The 5,839-nt window shown below is 41.5% G+C and overlaps 1 long non-coding RNA gene across 1 annotated transcript; it reads right to left on the reverse strand.

Moving 5' to 3' along the window:
- Window positions 1–4,067: 4,067 nt before the first annotated feature.
- On the reverse strand, window positions 4,068–5,276 carry LOC143418467 (uncharacterized). Its single transcript, XR_013098461.1, has 3 exons — window positions 4,917–5,276; window positions 4,720–4,831; window positions 4,068–4,653 (listed from the first exon to the last, which is right to left on the reverse strand). It is a non-coding gene; the product is annotated as an uncharacterized LOC143418467 (long non-coding RNA).
- Window positions 5,277–5,839: the final 563 nt, after the last annotated feature.

Consider the following 5,839-nt stretch of genomic DNA (forward strand, 5'->3'; position numbering starts at 1 on the left):
ATGGACACTGTATGCAGACAGTCTCAGATCTCCTCTCAAAAAACACATCTCCATAGTTTTATGAAATCAGGGTATTAGAACGCCCCCTCATGCGTAGTGACAGGTGTAATACAATCAATGTTGACAATTTTATTTAACACAAAGAATAACATTGTCTCCTTCCCGAGGGCAGACGCTAACTGCCCCCCTTCTCCTGGAACCGTCTGTACCCTGCTGAGACACAACATGGCAGCTACAAGGACTCTTTCATTTATTAAGACCATCAGTGTGTATTGCTCTAAATCAAGTATATAATATTAAATGAATATTGCTGGATCAGCTACTTCTACTTAAAACATATTAAAACATGACTAAGCACAAAATCACCAAGAATGACATCTTATAAGTGCTGTGTAAGCGCGTGCGGCCTTCCAAGCTCAAAGCCTTTGCCCTCCATAGATCAGCCAGACTCGCGCTGGCTGTAGCTTTTAACCTTTAATTACCTTGAGCACAACTCTAAAATGAGCAACAAACTGCAATGTGTATGGAATGATCATGGTTACATCTGCAATGGAAAATCATGTTATTATTCTGGTACCTGTAAGAAAGATCAAATTAAAGTTATCACCATCACTGTAATGCAAAGAATAATGTAAGATCAAAAACTTCAATTTATGCTTAATGCAAAGCTGGTTATATACTTCTAATGAACTAATAATGGCATATTAAAATATTAAATGATAATGAGAAAAACATCCCCTCCTTATTCTACACATACATGACCTACCTACAAGTTATTTATAGGTGGCTTTCAAAAGCCTTTAAAACATAATCTTACATTAGTACAGCAATTTAAAAACAAATACAGAATAAAATAAAATAAATGAAACAAATAAAACTGCAAAACCACAGAACAAAACTATCAAAACTGATCAACAAAGTTGTGTATATCAGATTATAACTTCATGATGAAAGAAGACATCAAGTTACATGTTCTTATTGTTTAATTAACAAGTATTATCATACAAGAAATAAAAAAATCTGCAAGTCAATACCTACATTTTAAAATATTCAGTTAACAGTGACTCAAAACAAATGTGAATAACTGAATAAAATTAATACAGCTGAGAAACATTTTACAGATACATATTATTATTTCTTATGTATGAGGTATTTTGAGTTGTAGTTTCATTTTTGTACAATTGCACAATTGCTGTTTTAGTACAAGTACCCTGTGTATTTAATGGTGCCTAGCCTATATGATCCACTTTAAATGCTCTACTCTAAAACCTAGGATTTGGATTTAGAATATTTGACTGTTAAATGCAGACCCGTCTACATAACTCGTGATTTTACTGTCGTCCTGGTAACAGCTGTATGTACCACCAGATGCTAATGCTAACTCGGCCATGGATGAGTTGCACAAGGCAAAAAGTAGTCAGCAAAACTCCTGTCGCGATACAGTGGATGTCATAGCTGGGGACTTTATCCATGCTGACTTAAGTTCAATACACCCCAGAATTGAACTGCATATTAAAGGGGGAAAACACACTGGACAAAGCCTACAGCAACATCCAAAAAGCTACAGAACAACCCCACTACCACACCTAGGTTTGTCAAACCACATATCCATGCTATGGAGACCTGCATACTCCCGCCAGGAGAGCACGGTCAGCCACATATAGGGATGGGTATCGTTTAGGTTTTATCCGATACCAGTACCAAACCGGTACTTTTGAAACGGTGCCGGTGCTTAAACGGTGCTCGCACCGGTGCTCGAACCGGTGCTTAAAGAATGGAGAACACACACTTTGTCCAAAAACCTCTTATGTTTGGCTGGTTTTTTTGTAAAAAGGTAACAATGTTAGCCTTTTCTGCAGCTATAGGGCATATATGGTATCACTCTTGGCTGGAAGCAGTGCTTAATCAATGGAAAAAACACCAATTTTGTCCAAAAACCTCTCGTTTAGCTCTTTCCCACTTTTTCTTTGGTCATTTTAGCCTTTTTGGCCAGGGTGAAGGGAGTATCTGCCATCAAACAAGAAGACAGCCGCATGTAACTACGACGGTGTTTGCTAGTTCACCTTACGTGCATTAATGTAATAACGTGGTTAGCCTACTCAACGTAAATTACACACGAACAACATTAAGCTACTCACGCAGAGAAGAACGGCTGCTGCTGCCATCATCATCCGTCATCATTTCTGCTACAGTGACAGGGCTGGGGGCCAGGACTCTCGTCTTTGGGTTCTTGGGGGATGTTGCTAACTCCGGGTCCAATAACAGGCACCACACGTGCAGAAGATGTGCTCGGTGTGAGGTCTCACAGCAAGATATCAAATACGGTGCATTTCTTGGCTTTTAACAAAATGCTATACGTCGCCAGGTGTTTCATCAGATTCGAGGTGTTGCCTCCTTTGCACAGTATCACCTTAAAGCACTTGTTGCAGGCTGCTGAGTTTGCATCTTTTGCTGTGGAGTACAGCCAGACTTTTGACCGCTTCGCCTTGGGCATTTTTAATCTGTAGCTCTGCTCTAAAAGAATGTACGTACCTGGGCTTGCCTACTATCCTTGCAAAGGTAAAATGATTGGCTAGAATCCAAAGTGTATGACATCTCAGGAAAAAAAAGCACCGAAATAAACCTGCGCTGCTTTTTGGTCTGGTTACTACCGTTTATGTCAGAACCGGTGCCATAATGGCACCGGATACTGGTACCCATCCCTAGCCACATAGACTGTGAAAACCTGGCCGGAAGGTGAATCACAACTGTTTTGAAAACACAGACTGGAGTGTGTTTGAACACCAGGGCCCTATTTCAGGAAGCCGGTTTAGAAAACTCAGAGTTAAAAATGATACACGGGGTTGAGTAACCCCGAAGTGTCCAACTCAGAATATTCGGTTTCAGAAAGGCTGATAACAATTAGTTCAATCAACGCGGAGTTGCTTTAACCCCAAGTTAAGCGCGCGCACGAGGATACATAAAGCCCTGATTAGTGGAGCACAGATTAAGCGAGTCACCATGGAGACGGAGGGAAAGAAGGCGCGGTCAATGTATCTTACAGCGCTTGAGGCCCAAATTCTGATGTCAGCATATGCAGATAACATGCAAATTTTGCGGGAAAAAAGTAACACAGCCTCAGCTGCAAAAGAAAGGGAGCATGCATGGCAAAACATAGCCGACAGAGTCAATGCGTGAGTGTTAATTTAAACATTGATCTAGGGATTTCCCACCCATTTAACACGTTATTTTATTATATTTTATTTTATTTTTTATTTCATACATTTTATTTTGTGACATGATGTGAGCGCAGGTGCAACCCAACAGGCCCCAAACGTTCCTGGCAGCAAGTAAAAATGAAATATAAAAATATAGTCCAAACAGGTGAGGTGTAATTGTATTATGAGCCATAGTGCTTGGTCTGTTTGTCCGATGTAAATCAATTGCAGTTAGAGGCTACATTAATTTCCCCTCTGTAAGCACTTATTGAAATTATCTGAGCACATTACAAGTACATATTTGCTTACTCTGTATGCTCAAATGTGGCCCGTTATAGCCAACAGAAAAAAAGCGGAGGCCCGAAAAACAGGTGGGGGTCCTCCACCACCACCACTCACAGAGGCTGAGCAGTTGGCCCTCAGCCAAAACAGTGGGCGCCCTGTGGCCGAAGGCATCTCTGCGGGGACATCCTCTGAGTCAATAACCCCGCAAGACACAAGTGCCTACATAGGGGGTAAATTCAAAATAATACATGATGTGCATACATCCTTTCTTCACAGTCACCTTCGCAGTGCTACTCATTCATTTGATAAACTCTTTACCATAATGGATTATTTTGTAGTGAAGTTATTTTCCTACTGATTTTGCCTTCCCTCAGTCTTGGTTGTCTTTGAGAGCATAATGACAAAGAAGTGTAAGGTGATTGGTATGTTTGTTAATTGCCATTTGGTCCCTTGTAAGTTATAAGTGACCTGTATAAACCTCATATTCTATCAGTTGATGGTGGTGGTGTACTGCATCTGGTGCAGCCTCCTGTTGAGCCAGACCAACATGCAGTTGTGAGTAATACTCCACAGATTATATGAGTTTACAGTAGAACAGCAATGTTGTTTATTTCTTTACTACAGGAAAATAATGAAGAAACATTGACAGCTGTTACAGAGGAGGAAGCAACAGAGACACTTTATGAGGTTTACATCTTTTAATACTTTGTGTACAGGAAACACAGGCGACCAATAAAGCCAGTTGAACAAAAAATCTGTTTATTCCTCTTTCAACATGTTGAGGTGATGGGTCAAAAGAAATGATTGTGACATATGGTGTCTCTGACTGCTCTTCCATCTTGTATGTCCGTGGGAGGGTCAGGATGTTCATGGTTTGGATCACTGCTGTTTGGTTCAGAAGGACAGTGTTCTCCTCTAATTGTGGCAATGTTGTGAAGAATCACACATGCCACAATAATGTCACATGCCCTTTCTGGGGTGACCCTGAGTCTTTGCAGGCACTGGAACCGGGCCTTAAGCATTCCGATAGTCATTTCAATTCTGGCTCTTGTCCTGCAATTAGCCAGATTATATCGCTGCTGTGGGCCCGGTTCAGGGTCAGGGTAAGGGGTAAGCAAATAGGGTAAACATGGATACCCCCTATCACCAAGCAAGTAGCCAGTGAACTCTCCTAAGACAGAAGGATACACTTCTGAAGCAATTGGTCTTTATATATTTTAAAGTATTCTCAACTCACCATGTCCAAATTTTGTGCTCAGTGTACATTCACGGAATATTTGTGAGTCATGGACAGAGCCTGGCCACTTGGCTTCCACATTTGTGATAATGTTGGCAGCATCACATATGATCTTCACAGTGCAGAGAACACAAATTAGCATCCATTACTATAATGAAATAATTTGTTAGTTTGAAATGCTACAGGGAACTATGTACCTGTACATTAATGCTGTGGAAAGACTTCCTGTTCACATAGTCTCCTTCATTTACTGAAGGAGCAATGATTGGAATGTGAGTGCCATCTGTACAGCCAATCACGCCTGGGAACCCTGGAAATAAATGTAAAATGTAAGTAGTAGTCCAAGTATCACCACATCATAAATTAAGTTTTGTTCATCCTGATACCTGCAATTTTGTGGCATCCCTCTTTGATAAATCTTGTGGGTCTATGACCGGGGAACACCACAAACCAGTACAGGAGACGTTTCAGTGCAACTGTAACATTCCTGACTGCCCGACAGACGGTAGCCTTGGAAACGTGCTCAGCGTCACCAATATTATACAGAAAGCTCCCGTTTGCAAAAAACCGAAGTGCAATACGAATAATATGTAATGAACTGAGAGCATGTCCGCGATGTGTCACATGCGTAATATATGGCCTGAGGATGTTATTCAAATAAATTATAGATTGTGCTGAGAAACGGTAACGTTCGCACAGAAAATCATCAGGAAATGATAAAATGTCCAAACGCACTCTAATCACTCTCTCCCGGCGGAGAGCTCTGCGGAGAATTTGGGCTTCACGATCTACTGGCTCTTCAAGGAAGGGGCACGCCATGTCCGACACTTCCTACTGTCAGGTTTCCGACAAAGGGGCGGAGACAGTCAGGGTTAGTTGTAGTAAACCTGCTAGGGGGCAGGTTAGCTTCACGGAGTGTGTCGTCATAGTGACTCACTGAGGCTTCATCTGAACTCGCTTTGTGAAACCGAAAACCCAGAGTTTTCGTTAACTCAGGGTATACTTACTCAGTTTTTCCACTAAACCGGCTTCCTGAAACAGGGCCCAGGACCTGGAGGAGCATAATACGTCTGTGCTCGCCTACATCAACTTCTGTGTCGACAGTGTCACTGTGGACAAA

The sequence above is a fragment of the Maylandia zebra genome, linkage group LG4, assembly GCF_041146795.1.
Source record: "Maylandia zebra isolate NMK-2024a linkage group LG4, Mzebra_GT3a, whole genome shotgun sequence".
In the NCBI taxonomy this organism is placed as follows: Eukaryota; Metazoa; Chordata; class Actinopteri; order Cichliformes; family Cichlidae; genus Maylandia; species Maylandia zebra.